The 16,883-nt window shown below is 43.6% G+C and overlaps 1 protein-coding gene and 1 long non-coding RNA gene across 2 annotated transcripts in view; both read left to right on the plus strand.

The window, feature by feature from the left end:
- LOC144723330 (FH1/FH2 domain-containing protein 3-like) overlaps positions 1–16,883 on the plus strand; it is a 179,033-nt gene that overhangs the window by 42,746 nt on the left and 119,404 nt on the right. The gene's annotated exons all lie outside the window — the stretch shown is intronic.
- On the plus strand, positions 3,649–13,241 carry LOC144723331 (uncharacterized). The gene is made up of 2 exons (XR_013586146.1): positions 3,649–9,113; positions 9,591–13,241. It is a non-coding gene; the product is annotated as an uncharacterized LOC144723331 (long non-coding RNA).

The raw sequence follows: 16,883 nt of genomic DNA on the forward strand, positions 1-16,883 counted from the left end.
AGTCTGTCCATGTCAGACAACATGCTTCTGTTGAACTGTCAGTATCTTGGATATCAGCCCCCTTCCAATCGATTCAATAAACAGAGTAGATGTCTGGCCATAGCCGATGGGTGTTTTACAACGGTTTTAAATAAACATCTTCTATATAATACAACAGGGACTCCCTTCTGTCAGTGAATATGGTAAAGTCCTGTACGAAATAGCCATTCTAGACGATTACTCATTGCCTAAGCAAGCGACAACAACATTAACTGCATGGCTTATGTGTGTTGAAGCCAGTGTTGGAGAACACATTATCACCTAACTTCAGCTCCGGATAATAGGATCGTGATTGCTAAATTGAAGCATTTAAAGTGTAATCACTTTTTTGGTTCGTTTCTAAAACCTCATTAGAATTCTCAATATCATCCCAAATCAGAATGACTATGGTCAGTGGGTATCAATGTCTTTTCCAAGACAATTGTAAAGCGACTGAGCAAAGGCATGACATGTCCCATCATCGTCAACTTGTGAAGTGACATCATTATACGGTAATTTGTGAATCGTGAAACGAACGGCGTCGCTTATACATTTAAAATTCAACATCGGCTCGTGAAATCCGTCAAGAGTTGTGCTATTAGCAGGCTTGTAAACTTCAATAGAGTGAGTCGTGAAGTGCATAGCTCGAGGAGATTTTACGTTTAAGGTCTAATACATGTATTGATTGGACTCAAAGGACCGCCCGCATATGGTTTTCGAATACTGCTTATAAATTAATGATAGCACTGCTACAAACAGTTAGGGAAAGGAAAACATTGAGAACACGCCACAGCAAAAACTGGAGAGCTAAAATTATTCTTTCAAGTTTCTCATTTCTCGTTCGGTGAGCAATTTTACAGGAAATACCCCCGCACAAATGTTATGCAACGTCACATACGAACCACACATGTGAACATGTATTCTTAGCGCTGGTGGGGCCGTGTAGTGTGCTGTTTGCTAAATCACTCCTGTGCCTAATCGTCAACATGTGCAGCGTTTTGCCGCCTTGTGAATGATTCCATCTGCACGCGCAGACGCGGTGACCGATTGTGGAGAAGTGCCCGTCGCGTGTGAGGACACCCCTCACATTGTGCTGGGGATTGTGGCCGAGCTTAGCAAAAACAAATGCTGCTGGAGGTCAAACGGGGTGCCGTGGTGGCGAGATGTTAACTACCTCGCCTCGTATACAGGAGGTCGTGGGTTCGATCCCAACCGTGATGCAGTTATATTTTCAATTTGTTTTCCCGTGGATACGTGATTTTTTTTCTCCTGGTTCTCCGGTTTTTCCCTCCACATTTAGAAATGTGCTTTTAAGAGTATTTGGCTGATATATATTTCCACAGGATGATAAGCCACTTCGTTGAGATATAATTTGTGGCCAGGTCGCTTCTGAAAAAGAGCTATATAGGTCAGTGAGCCTGACTTAGTAAACTAAAAATAGTTGAAAGTTAGTTTTAAATCTCACTACTTGTCTACAAATTCCCTTGCAAATAAGATAACCTAACTCAATGTGCACTTTTGAATTAAGGTGCCCATTCATAAACCCAATGAATTAGTAGGCCATAATAATGTTTATTTTATTATATATACATATAGACATCAAATTGTTTTTTTCCCAATTCAGTCTAATTGGGATGCATTATTCCTTTTGGAAACATTTGACAGAGGAGACGGGATCAATCTACACAGCATAGACTCATCACTATTACACTTTGTTTGAAGCTTTCATGACTGCAGGAATTACTCTTTGGTTCTTTCGGTAAAGTCACGTAGAAAGAAAATAAATTAAATAATAGAATACGACACAGAGGCATTGGGTCTCTGTGTGTCTATGTTGTGTGTCTCTCTCTGTGTGTCTTTGTGCTGTCTCTCTCTGCTTGTGTGTCTGTCTGTGTGTCTCCGTGTCTGTTTTGTCTCTCTCTCAAATGTAGTTCTACTTGATGACGACTGCTTGTGTTGCAATCGAAACGTCGTATTCGATTATTTAATTAATTTTCTTTCCACGTGACTTTACCGAAAGAACCAAAGAGACTATTACACTATTTATGCACATATGTTAGGGGGGTGGAGGTGTGGCACAGTAGTTAATGTACCACGCTTTGAACCCGGCGGCCGGAGAACACCAATGATGAGTGATTTCTCAACTGGTTCTGGAGCCCCGTGATCGCCAACCAGCACTGACCAGCATGGTCAAGTATGGTCAAGCAACACCCATGATGGACATGGCTTGGGGATGATTTCGCCCAGCAGTGGACTGACAAAGTGTTGTATAAATTATAGATTTCAGCCCTGCCACTGGTGTCATTTCTATTGCAACTTTATCATCCACTTTACTTTGCCGCATCAATAGGTTGCCTTTGAGCATGTGAAAACAAGATTCGTGGTGAGCATCGTGACAGAAACGCGAACCAGGGGCCTTCGATTGATTAAACAAAACGACATGGCATCATCTGCATGGGAAGCCGTAACAGACAAATGTGCTCTCTAGCCTAAGCAATGGAACATGTAAAGATAATACGGGATTGGAAAATAGTCGCCAACTCTACTTGAAGGAAGAAGTGGACACATGCAGTGCTCGGGTGCTTATAGCAGACAGGAAATTGTAAATTATGACATATTATAGTCTAGTTTTGCGTGAGAATTTTTACCGGACAGCTGGTCCAAAAAATGGACTCTGACCTACAATCAGACAGCGACTCCAAAGCAGAAACTCTAGTGGCCACATGAGATACAAATTCGTGGTTCAAGGCATACTTATTGATGGAGTGAAAGATTTTTTCAGGAAATGGATCATTTTAATATATCCATACAATAAATGTAATCTGCACAATGGTGTAATTACCGCATGTAGGCTTAGTTAAGACTTGTCCACTACAACAAAATGTTTCCAGAACTGTTAAGTTTGGTAAACATCTGTTTATTTTAGCTTGTGGTTGTGCTTTCGTTGACAGTTGAAGTCAACTGTTTAGTTTCCTTTTAATACGGAGCACTTTTCGTGACTTAAAGTTGAAAGGTCACTGAACTCGGCCTTCTAGTCCCCAAGGGAATTTCGAGTTTCCTTTTTTTTATAATGAGCCTCCGAAGAAGTCAAAACGTATTAAAGTCACCCGTGCGTGTGTGCGTGCCTGTGTGCGTGCCTGTGTGCGTGCGTGCGTGTGTGTCTGTGGGGAGCGGTAATGTAGCGGTTAGCGCGCTGCGCTATAAACCTGGCGACCCGGGTTCGATTCCCGCTCATGGCCAACACCAGTGACGATTATCTGAACCGGTCCTGGGCCTCCCCTAGGTCGACTCAGCCTTAAATGAGTACCTGGTGCGGTGTGTAAACATCGCCACTGGGGAGACAAAGGCGGTCGGGCGTGGTGCTGGCCACCCACCCCCTCGTGTACCGTTCCGGCCTTCATAGGTGCTCGCTAACAGCACTTGCCCCTACAGTCTGTTAAGGCTACACGGGGGGTGTTTGTCTTTGTGAGAGAGAGGGGAGCAGTAGCGTAGTGGTAAGCGCGAGCTGCACTTCTAACTCGGTGAAGTGAGTTAGATTCCTGGCCACGCTAACATCACTGGCTTATCTTGACCGATCCTGTGGCATCTCGAGGTTGACTCAGCCTTAAATTAGTCCCCGGGGGAGTATATACCAGAGGTGGGACAAAGTCATTGTTATGCAAGTCCAAGTCGAGTCGCAAGTCATCAAATTCATGACTCGAGTCTGACTCGAGTCCAAGTCACATGACTCGAGTCCACATCTCATAGGTGGGACAAAGTCATTGTTATGCAAGTCCAAGTCGAGTCGCAAGTCATCAAATTCATGACTCGAGTCTGACTCGAGTCCAAGTCACATGACTCGAGTCCACATCTCATAGGTGGGACAAAGTCATTGTTATGCAAGTCCAAGTCGAGTCGCAAGTCATCAAATTCATGACTCGAGTCTGACTCGAGTCCAAGTCACATGACTCGAGTCCACATCTCATAGGTGGGACAAAGTCATTGTTATGCAAGTCCAAGTCGAGTCGCAAGTCATCAAATTCATGACTCGAGTCTGACTCGAGTCCAAGTCACATGACTCGAGTCCACATCTCATAGGTGGGACAAAGTCATTGTTATGCAAGTCCAAGTCGAGTCGCAAGTCATCAAATTCATGACTCGAGTCTGACTCGAGTCCAAGTCACATGACTCGAGTCCACATCTCATAGGTGGGACAAAGTCATTGTTATGCAAGTCCAAGTCGAGTCGCAAGTCATCAAATTCATGACTCGAGTCTGACTCGAGTCCAAGTCACATGACTCGAGTCCACACCTCATAGGTGGGACAAAGTCATTGTTATGCAAGTCCAAGTCGAGTCGCAAGTCATCAAATTCATGACTCGAGTCTGACTCGAGTCCAAGTCACATGACTCGAGTCCACATCTCATAGGTGGGACAAAGTCATTGTTATGCAAGTCCAAGTCGAGTCGCAAGTCATCAAATTCATGACTCGAGTCTGACTCGAGTCCAAGTCACATGACTCGAGTCCACATCTCATAGGTGGGACAAAGTCATTGTTATGCAAGTCCAAGTCGAGTCGCAAGTCATCAAATTCATGACTCGAGTCTGACTCGAGTCCAAGTCACATGACTCGAGTCCACATCTCATAGGTGGGACAAAGTCATTGTTATGCAAGTCCAAGTCGAGTCGCAAGTCATCAAATTCATGACTCGAGTCTGACTCGAGTCCAAGTCACATGACTCGAGTCCACATCTCATAGGTGGGACAAAGTCATTGTTATGCAAGTCCAAGTCGAGTCGCAAGTCATCAAATTCATGACTCGAGTCTGACTCGAGTCCAAGTCACATGACTCGAGTCCACACCTCATAGGTGGGACAAAGTCATTGTTATGCAAGTCCAAGTCGAGTCGCAAGTCATCAAATTCATGACTCGAGTCTGACTCGAGTCCAAGTCACATGACTCGAGTCCACATCTCATAGGTGGGACAAAGTCATTGTTATGCAAGTCCAAGTCGAGTCGCAAGTCATCAAATTCATGACTCGAGTCTGACTCGAGTCCAAGTCACATGACTCGAGTCCACATCTCATAGGTGGGACAAAGTCATTGTTATGCAAGTCCAAGTCGAGTCGCAAGTCATCAAATTCATGACTCGAGTCTGACTCGAGTCCAAGTCACATGACTCGAGTCCACATCTCATAGGTGGGACAAAGTCATTGTTATGCAAGTCCAAGTCGAGTCGCAAGTCATCAAATTCATGACTCGAGTCTGACTCGAGTCCAAGTCACATGACTCGAGTCCACATCTCATAGGTGGGACAAAGTCATTGTTATGCAAGTCCAAGTCGAGTCGCAAGTCATCAAATTCATGACTCGAGTCTGACTCGAGTCCAAGTCACATGACTCGAGTCCACACCTCATAGGTGGGACAAAGTCATTGTTATGCAAGTCCAAGTCGAGTCGCAAGTCATCAAATTCATGACTCGAGTCTGACTCGAGTCCAAGTCACATGACTCGAGTCCACATCTCATAGGTGGGACAAAGTCATTGTTATGCAAGTCCAAGTCGAGTCGCAAGTCATCAAATTCATGACTCGAGTCTGACTCGAGTCCAAGTCACATGACTCGAGTCCACATCTCATAGGTGGGACAAAGTCATTGTTATGCAAGTCCAAGTCGAGTCGCAAGTCATCAAATTCATGACTCGAGTCTGACTCGAGTCCAAGTCACATGACTCGAGTCCACACCTCTGGTATATACACATGAGCACGAGGGAGATAGAAGGCGGTTGGGCGTAGTGCGAGCAGCGCCACATCTCGTGAGCCTGATAAAGCCATACGGGGGAATGTCGTGTATTTTGTTTAGTGTATGTGAGAGTGAGAGAGAAATATGTCGTGTCCAAATTAGCTGGTGTTTTTGTATCTTCCCGTGTGCTTCCGCTGGACTTTTGCTAAGATATAATTCACAAAAAAAACTGAGCTTGGAAGGGTTTCCTTCATTAATTGTCTCTATCCTAAGAAGTGCTTTCACAAGAAATGTCCGGTATGCACGTCCATTTTATTGGCTATTATTTATCTTTGCCCATAGTTCTGTGTTCAGCTTGGGATTCTTAGCATCAACACGAGGAAGCGTACCCAGCTTATTCAATTTGTTAAAATGTAGATTTGTCATATATGTACCATGCATTAGCTAGATTTTGTTTATTAAGAATACAACATTTTACCCAACTGACAATGAGTTGATTTTAAAACAACATTTACACGGAGGCATGGCATTTTAAATGTTTTTTTTTTTAAATGCTGCAACCATATGCATGCAAAACAATGTAGTTTGTTTAATACATTTGAAAATACGTTATTCATCCTTTAGCACCCAGAGCAGGTAATTTAGGCATTGATGGATGAATTTGCTGTTATAGTTGTAGCTACCACGAGCTCCGTTTTTGCACGGCGAGAAGCTGTGCATGATTGCACTTTGTTTGGAAATTGTACCATATGTTTCGGAAGCAGTGGGCTTGGAAATAGCCTGGCAGATCGGGATGAAAAGAACCATTGAGAGTGGTCAGAACCAGGGTCCAGCTGTTCTGTGGTTGCGTATAAATTCCGTCGCCCCACCTCAGACCGACCGTTTCTTGCCTTCATTGCAAAAAAAAAACCTAAAACCAACTCTTGCTGCTGCTTTCAATGTGCACCAAGTGACATTTGATGTACGCAACTTCCTTTCCTCGCTGCAGCCCTTTTCCAGCTCGTTTGACACAATCGCTGAGGTCCACATCCTTCAACGATGCTTCACCTTTTGGTGCACGTGTGCGCGATGACAGAATCGCAAATCACTTCGGGATGCTGCGGTGTACGCTGGAGCACTCTGGCCAGAAACCTATTTTTCGATGGCATGTTAGCCGTAAATCGACTAACATGGTAAGGATATCAAAGTGCCTGTTCTCACACTAAGATGTATTACATCTTGCGTGAACAGAATGGTCCTTCCTTTCTGTGTTTCGTCCCATGTAATTAAAGTTTGGATCTGATGATTTAAACAGCAGCCTTACATTCTGACTTCAAGTAACTTTCCTGAGGCTCTACGAGACGTGGACATAGGCAATTGAATATTACACTGGTCAACACACTTTTTCTGGCATAAGGTATTTCAACGGTTTTAATGTAATTTTGGGGTGCTGATTCCAAATCTGGCATCAGTTTTTGTCTATCACATCAGGTTTTTGAGATATAAAATATTGCATTTTCAATAAAAACTGCAGAAGAAAAATATTAAATAAATGTGGATATCTACATAAACTGATATTATAAACACACTATCCTAAAAATACAGCACCATATTTTAACAATAAAGCAGTCACTGACTCGCAGCAACTTGCAATCGTAAGTGACAGAGTTAATTTCGGGTAAAATCAATGAAAAATGGGGTATGCCGATAGCATAAAAATGAGATGTGATAGAGCAAATCTGAGATCAGATTTGGAATCAGCACCCTGAAATTAGTCTAAAGCAGCTGCAAAAGTCCAGGCCAGAATTTTTTTTTTGTTGACCAGTGTTAATAATCACAAGTAAACGATGTCAGTCTTTTTACCATGGCATTTTAAAATGTCTACATCCTATTTTTTTATTTACATGTGACATGATTTCACTTCTATACAGTGTGTGTATACCTTCGAGCGATATCCAAACCAGTCCCAGGCTCCCCCTTCACCATCCCGTACTGACCGGCAAGGCAAAGTATGGTCAAACAACCTTTGTGACATACAACAATTATAATTTTCATCCCTTTTCTTATTATTGTAATTGTTATTTATCTCCCACGTGGATGAGAAAGTTCGGGGGGGGGTTCAATTGATCGGTGAAGTACAATCGATCAGAACATTCAAGAACAACGCCACATGTGCAGGCTTACCCACAAACTCGCATCTAAGCTCTGATTGCACCGCAATTTCCAAGCTATGAAAGAAAAAAAAAACAGGCCAGCACCTGTTGCTGACCTTTTGTTTGTGGCTTTTGCGAAATGCTTCCCCTGCTTTTTATTTCACGCTTTTATTTAATTCACTCTGTCTGTTGTCGTATCCTCAAAAAATCTTGTAACTCAATTTTTACCCACTTCCCAATGTGCTATCGACTGCAAACTTGAAATACTTATGTCATACTGATGCCAAGACTCTGTCTGTTGTCGTATCCTCAAATGTTGTAATTAAATTTTAACCCACTTCCCAATGTCGTATCGACTGCAAACTTGGTATACGTATGTCATACTGGTGACAATACTATATTATATCATTAAAAATAAAAAATATATTTTTAAACCTTTTTTTTAATATGTTATGTTTCGGCTTGGGTCTAATTGTCCACGCTAAACTCACGTTTGCTGTAAATCACCACGGCCCCTTACGTTATGGCAAGCCTCGGGGTCACTTCTTGGAGTTCTGCCATTACTCGTACGGTACATTTAATTAAAGCGTGTTTTTAAAAAAGTATTTTGTAATATTACTCATTGCCTCGCGAGGTGGCCATTGTGACGAAGCGAGGTGGCAACACGATGTGCAATTCTGGCCCCCAGCATCCTTCGATTCTTCACCCCTCACCACATCCGTTGGGACATTAGAACTTGTGACGTTGACAAAGCCACCACACTCATTACATTTTGGTAATTAATCGTCCCTGAGTATTACATTGCCAAACGAGTGCCGTTTTCTGAGGCACGGAAAGATAATCCTTTCTTTTAAAATAATAAATACCACCTGATTTGACCCTGAGTATAACATACACAATTAGCAGGGCACTTAACCGTTAGAGCATTTGATCGACATGGATGATTGATAACGGCAGTATGGTTTTTGCTGCGGTGGAGTCAAATAACGGGACAGCTATGCCATGCAACATACTTTAAATGTCACATGTCACATTATCATCTAATCGCCCTTCCTGCCTCCCACTCCACCCGGCCGCTTTCTGTTTCCGATTTCTTCTTTGCAAACCCGTCACTCATCACGGCTCCTCTGTCATTGTTTTCCATTTAATGGGTAGCATGTCAAGAGTAGTTTTTTTTAGCTCACCTTGTTACATTTCCATCTACCCTCAAGGCACCGCAAATGGGCACTGGATAACCCAGTAAAGGTTCATAATCAACGATTTTTGGGTTTAGATCGCGTTATTTATAAATGTGTCGTAACCCTCCACCACCCGACACGGCCAATCAGTAAAAAAAGTGTCACGTTGACAAAAGACAAATAGTTCACTGCTTTAGCCCACCGGTGTGTTGAAGCGTGAAACCACAACATTTACAATTTGAGTACGACGTTTCGCTGGTAATTGCATCCAGCATCATCTGGCGAATTGCCCGATGATGCTGGATGCAATTACCAGCGAAACGTCGTACTCAAATTGTAAATGTTGTGGTTTCACGCTTCAACACACCGGTGGGCTAAAGCAGTGAACTATTTGTCTTTTGTCAACGTGACACTTTTTTTTACTGATTGGCCGTGTCGGGTGGTGGAGGGTTACGACACATTTATAAATAACGCGATCTAAACCCAAAAATCGTTGATTATGAACAATATTGGTCGCGAAAGCCTACGTGTTAAACCAGTAAAGGTTATTTATGTTTCTGGAATTGCCAGATGCCTCCTGGGGGCTTCACACTTTTGAGTTAAAATGAAGACAGTTTTATGGCGGACACAAGTGCAGGTTCACAGCAGGGCCTACACCAAGCAAGGGTGTTTACGGGCCTCTAATTATGACCGTTCATTCCCTTTGCACAGTGTCCTGGGTTGGACAACCGATTTTGATGGCATTACAGTGGCAATATATATTTGTTATAGAAATCATAAAACTCTCAAAGGGGAGATAGGGCCAGGACATGAAATCTCGCAGTTGGCGTGCGCAGTTGACGTGTGCTGTCTCGCTCTGCGACGTGTCGGCAGGATGACGCACGAGCTCCCTGACAGCCCTCGGGGAGTAGGAAGTCAAAGGGACTTGAGTGTGTGACACCTCAGCCCAGTGTCTGTCCGGGACATCACTTCAAGTCTGTTCGCTGCCACTCAGACGAGTCGCCTCTCTACTCAGTGACTAAGCCGAACCAGCGTGCTGTTAATCATTTGCTCTAAAGGGGAACACGCTTCTTGAATGGATAAATATGTGTGACATCAATAAGATTGAGCATTGTTTTCATAATGTATACTTCAGTTAAGTGTATAAATAATACCCTCAGGACCCCTTTAAGACTATCACGAAGATATTTTCGGAAGAAAATCTCATAGAAGCCTAAGAAATAATACCTGATGTTTCCTTCCTGTAAGAGCCAATGAGATATGTTTATGTGCAAGGATACTATTTAAAAAGTTATTCCGAGAAGTGTGATGTGCATCGCGTTTATATTTATCTTGCTCTGATAAGTCACATCCTTAAATATGTGCTACCACACATATCAGCACCAGTGGCACTTTACCCTCACAGCAGTCACTCTGAAGTCAAACGTAATTTTTAGTTTAGCTTAAACCGTAACAGTATTTTTTCCGCAAACACAGCGTACGATTCCAACTTCTGAGATTCGTTTTTGTTGAGTCTTTGTCGGCTTCCTGAACCCCGAGAGGGCCTACAGTGCCGAAGTGTAATTTCTAAAAAAAAAAAGGTGTTTGCGGATAAATTTAGGGACGGATGGAGCGTCGGCTTATGCGGGGCATCATTCTTCCCACTCGTGAATGGCCACGGGCCTGCAGCCCAACCCGCCCCCTTCGCTGCTGCTATTTAGAGAACTTGTCACAAGCAGCCCCGTCCGATGGCGCTCGGCAGCCCCCCACATTGCTTCTAAAAGCGTGGAGACGTGCGTCAGCCGAGCGAGACACGGCCCTCGCAAAGGCGCCGTGCTTTCGTTGGCCTACGCTCGCGGTGGGAAAGGAGGGCGCTTAGATCATGGATGCTGCGATGGAATTTTTTCTCTCGCGTGCCTTGCTTTTTTATTTAATATTTCACGATATAGCCCAGCCATCTCACGAGACGTTCACGCCGCTGCCACGCGCTGGGCCCTGTGAGCCCGAACCGCGCGTCGTTAATATTTCTCCGCGCAAACTGATCTCACGACCACTGCACCGATCGCTCATTTTGTCCCGTTTCTTCCAGCGCCGTGTGAAAAAATGAAGGCCGCTTCTTTCTCTCTCATTTTTTGTTACCCCTTTCCACACCCCCTCCCCCAACACCTAAGTGCTTTTAAAATAAATATCTCGGCAGAGGTCTTGTTGTGGTTTAAAAAAAAAGAAATCATCACGAACTTTTGCATTGGTCCGGGGTCGGGTTTCACACAATCGTGGCTCAGAGTGACTTTTTAGGTCAAAAGGGGCAGTAAAGAATGGCACTTAAAAGGACTTCAATGAAACAAAGTATATTTTAAATCAGTGAAAGTCAACTCAAAGGTGATCTCCTCACATGAGCATTGAGGTGGTGCTCATCTCTTCTTGGCAGCACTGAGCTGGTGGGGAAAAGTCTGTGGATTTCCCCACAAAGTTGTCCTGAATTCACAATCCTGTGATTGCGAGCCGCTCTCTCTACCAGTGAGCACAGCTGGCTACTTAATTACCAAACATTAATCAACTACAATTTATGCTTGCAAACACAATGCTTCGAGTAATTTTTTGACAAACAATTGCTAGTCTGCTTTAAAATATATCTATTTTGGATGTACCTATTTTTGTTAAATGGCATAATTTGTTTTCAGGCCCCAACAAATTAAGAGTCTGTAGAAATTACGCGGCAAATGTTAATAGCCAAGAATAACAGCTGGAATCTAAACAATTAAAATGTCACTTGCATCACTTTTCGGCCTACACACACACACACGTGACCGGCATTAAAGTGTTCAATTATCTTAACCATCATTGTCATTGCGATAATTGTTGTCATAATTATCATGCGTCTGTCCTGTCTGACCTGTACAGCTAATCGCTGTGCTCTTATTTTGTTTGCGTTGCTTTTGTCGTTTTGGTGACCGAGATCATTCGTGAAAAACGATACCATCCTGGTCTCTTGCCTTCTCACCTGGTAAAACAAAATAAGAATTATATTTTTCAAAATTGTAAGAATCCGTAATCAAATGTGTCGTTGAAAACTCCTTACATAGCCAATGCTTGATCATTTTCTCACAAGTGCCCCAAATTCCCATTCCTGCATATCCCACACCTTTGACAACTTACTGAGTGGTCTATTTTGTAATTCCCCGGATCATTAAATGAATGTTCATTTTGATATCGTCTCTGTCATTTTGCATTTATATTTGCACGTCCAGCTACTGCCTGGCGAGTTAATATGGGGAACCTATTGCACATCACTTGGGCTACCCCAATTGATGTCAACATGCAAGCCCAGCACTGACTACTGCACAGGAGGTCATTGTCGCACCTGCCTCGTATAATTGCCGAGCTATTATGCAGCTTGAATGTAATGGTTTAGGTGCGCTTTATATACACGCCCAAAGGGTTTCCAGTGCAACACGTTTCATTCTAGTTGTGTAAAAAACACAATGCCACGCTTGCCCGGGCTGGCTCAGAACGAGCACTTTTTATTTTATTTCGACTCAAACATATTTGGCAGTGTACAGCGTATGGTGACAGTGGCCGTGCGTAGTTTGTGAAAGCGATTGTAGATGGTTCAGCATATTGATAGAGACTTGGCTGAGAAGCCGCTCCTTTAGTAAATCCCAACATGTCACGGCGAGCTTACACCATGCCAGCTATTGTTCGGAGCTTGTTTTAGGTATAACGTTAAGTCTAGGTGTGTAGCGACATAGCTTGGTTAATAAAGCAGCACAACGACCATTTTCGAGTGTCTGAGTTCAACATCCTTAGCTTGGTTTGATTCAGCTAATCATGTGATGGCACGTCAACAATGGCTGTCATTGAGAGAGGCAAGGCCTCGCCATGGAAATGTGGAATGTACACCTCTGGCTCATGATCGCCAAGAGCATTACAGTAAGCACCGACAAATACCTGTCCCTTTGAAATAAAGAAAACCCCAACAAATGATATGTTATTTATAAATAGGCCATACGAAAATAAAGTATTTTCCAAACCACACTGCATTTGTTTAACTCATTAGTCCTAGTTTAGAACAAAGACATATTGCACTAATACATACGACAATGCATTATTATCATAAACAGAATCTTCATTTATTCTGCAGGAATCCGATGAGCTATGAAGCTATTTTTTTTTAACAAATGCCCAGTAGGGGCGAGTCAGCAAGTTACAACAACAATCAATACGGAAAAAAAACGATAGCAGTGCAAAGTATTGTACATGCTAAAGAGCTAGAGAAGGTGAACAACAGGTTGGCAACCCATTGCTTCTAGAGGGCCGAATATGACTTTCAAATACCTCTGGCTGGCAACCTCACAGTCACACACACAGACACCTCAGTCAATTCCTTCACTGCAAGAGGCCTCTTGCGAGTGTTGGAAGTGACCGAGTGTGCAACGCATTTGAAGCACAGAGTTTGTCAGATGGAAAATATTTCCCCTCCACCGCCAAATTAGTGCGACGCTTGCGCAGCGACAGATAAATATTGTTTGTGGGCCGTTTCCAAGTGGTAGGCCTCACGTGGCAGCGAGCCGCGTGAAGTGAAGGTCGCGTACAGCTCTGGGGGGCCATGATAGGTTCCCCCAGACCTGCTGTGATCTTCAACAGCAAATTGTGTGTGCACATTTGTCATTCACGCCGTTGCCATTGCACGAGGCTATCACGAAGGTGCTGTATGTACGTATTCACGTTGAACTTCCAAAGGATGTGCTCGTGTTGCACAGACACAGTCTGCTGCAGTGGTTTTTGCAGCAATCACAGTTGTGAATAAATATTTATGTTTTAGCAATTTTGGACAATGATGCCGGTTACATAATGACCCACTCTTTCGAATTGCGTCATGGGATATTTTATGGTTGGTACACAGTCCGCAGTATTTACAGTGAAAACCTGCTGGATTCGTACCAACGAGCCTCTGCAACAAGCGGCGAACTTGTTTCCACTGGTCAGCACATTTGGTTTGATCGCCAACGATCAAACCAACGATCAAACCAACGATCAAACCAAATGTGCTGACCCAATCACCATCTGTTTGTATTATCAAAAGTGGTTTTCTCAACAAATAAGTTACATTTATTGATGATGGGAATGGAAAATGCTTCGAATAATATTGATTATCAGACAAAGTATTTCTGAAATACTTTTTTGGGCTGCACACTGTAACATCTAAGTATTGTAATGCTTTGCCAAACTTACACAAAGTTACACTTAGCATATATGGAGTGTGCAATACGCATGTTCATATTCAGCTACCTTAGCAAGAATGTAGCTTCATACTGAAAAGCAAATAATAAATGCAGCTAATATTTTGGCTGGGCACCTGTTGATGTAGGTGGTTTTCAGGGCCAATGGAAACAAATGGAAGAAAGGACTTCTTTTGCAAAATGTATATTAAAGCAGGCCGCTCAACTATATCGTAGTTCGTTACCAAAAACATGTATTATAGCTTGTTAGTCTTTACAAAATGAAAATATCCTTCAGGATGTAAAAAATGTATTAAAACAATTTATAGACATTTGAGTTACTTATGAGATTCAATAGTCTTGCTATGGAATGTTTTTTGAATTTGTTTCAATTTGCGATGAAAAAAAATCCTGCAGGACTGTACAAAAACCATCGCCCCATTGAACTATTCAAGCATAAAGCGAATACTTTCACAATTTCTTGAAAAGTAATGATTGCCTAATCACCCACATCTATATCTACGCACACAACACCACAATCTTTAGGCCTTGCTTACGGCCTTGTTGAACACTTACATGAAATTCAATGGGGGGGAAAAATGTCTTAGAAGTAGTTTATAAACAATGCATGAAAAAACAAAGCCAATACGTCTTCCTCGGGAGAGAGAGGAGAGGACGGGGGGGGGGGCCGGTGGCTTCTGCCCAGGCACTCGAGCAGAGCAATTGTCCACACGGACAGAATGTGAACAAAGCAGAGCGGACTATTCCATTGTTTGGCCGGACTATTCCATTGTTAGCCGGACGTGGGAAAGTGTGCCTCGCCTGGCCTAATGAGCGATGTGAGATCATGCGCGCGGGGCAGCGGAGCGGGGGGGGGGACCTGCGTTCGCTGCTCTCTTTTGTGGCCTTGGTGGACAGCGCCGGCGAGCTGACGGCACAATGCAGCCCGGGCAATCAATCAACCGCTTCGACGGTGAGCCCTCGATCAGTCCCTGTGCACGTGAGCCATTGATCGGGCGGCGCTGTTGAATGAAAGCCGCAGTCCTCCTGGAGCACTGCCGTTCGTGGGTTTGAAATGAGTCCCGGTTTTTGTTTTATTCGACGGGCGCACTTTGGCAAAGGCAGCACTTTGCAAATTGAGTCGCCCCCCCCCCCCCCCCTATTTTTCCCTCTATTGCGAAGAATCCAGTTTGAAGTGTCATCGTATTGCCGTCCGACACCGCCGCCGCCGCGTAGCAGGTATGGGATGGATATTTGCTGGGGCAGGTGGTGGACTGCCCAAAGCTTCTTTATTGCGCTCATTTATTTATTTCACTTCATGTCCCTTTCTCTCTGCACAGCGGTGGAAGGAGGAATAGCCCTGGGTAGTGAAAAAAGTGGCAGAGTTCCAAAGGTATTATTAAACACAGCAGGTTTGAGGGAAAGCATGAATAAATGGAAAGTGGTCGCACACACGCATGCTTTCAAGATATCTAGGGTCCAGCTGTAGGTGATAATGTACTTCCTTTCTTTAAAAACTTAGTTGAACTTTTTAAACAAAAGGTTTACAAAATCCATATGCCCCACGGTACAAGGTTCTACCTATGGCACATTAAATTTATATCAAAAAATGTATTTTTGGAACCCAAGATTGTTTGAAATCTGGTTTATATTCTATTAAAGCCCTGATTTATGGGGAATAAACGAAACTGTCAGAAAACTCTAAACACATAAAAAAATAACTGCACTCTTACCCTTTAGTAGCATCACTATGCTGCGGAAAAGTGTGTGTGTGTCATGAGCCCCTTTTCTACAACATTGAGGCTATGATGTGAGCATTTCAACATATTGTCCCGTGCATTTTGTTGGCAGTCAACGGTACTTGACTTAGGGATGTGGAATTTCCACCATTGGCTCAGGGCTATAAAACGTTGCCTTATGGCTGTTGGAGAAAGTACTGGCCATGAGCACCAATCTGCGCAGCACACGAGGGGGTGGTATGTCCAGCGCGACGCATTAGTCTCCACCGTGCCCATGTTTACAACAGCACTAAGGACTCATTCAGGGCTGAATCGACCTAGGGGAGGCCCAGGACAAGTTCTGATACTTCTTGCCAATGATGTTAGCCGTGGCCCGGGAATCCAATTTATGTGGCCAGCTTTGTAGTGAGAGTTCACAAACCACTGCCCCACCGCTCCCCACTGTGGGGGTGCACACACACACACAGGACACAGCACTCCTTCTTTAGTCCTCTGTCCAAGAAAAAAAAACTTTTATATTACGAGATAAGACCCACTGAGCTATATAGCTCTTTTTCAGATGCGACCTGGCCGCAAATGATATCTCAACGAAGTGGCTTATCGTCATGTGGAAATTTATCGTCGGCAAAAACTCTTAAATGGAACATCCAGAAACAAATCCACATGGCCACGGGGAGAATATAAAAACTCCAAATATACAAGCATCAGGGTCAGAATCGAACCCACGACATCCTTCATACCAGGCGAGGTCGTTAACATCTCGCAACCATGGAGAGGTCTTTGGCTGAATCTCCCATCATCGATCCAATCTTGAACTCCTTCATCTTACCACTTCCTTGAAGTCACCAACCAACATCTATGTCCGCCTCTTGGCCTCTCTCTCTCAACATCCTCCCTTCT

The sequence above is a fragment of the Lampetra planeri genome, chromosome 17, assembly GCF_965212315.1.
Source record: "Lampetra planeri chromosome 17, kcLamPlan1.2.h2, whole genome shotgun sequence".
NCBI lineage: Eukaryota > Metazoa > Chordata > Hyperoartia > Petromyzontiformes > Petromyzontidae > Lampetra > Lampetra planeri.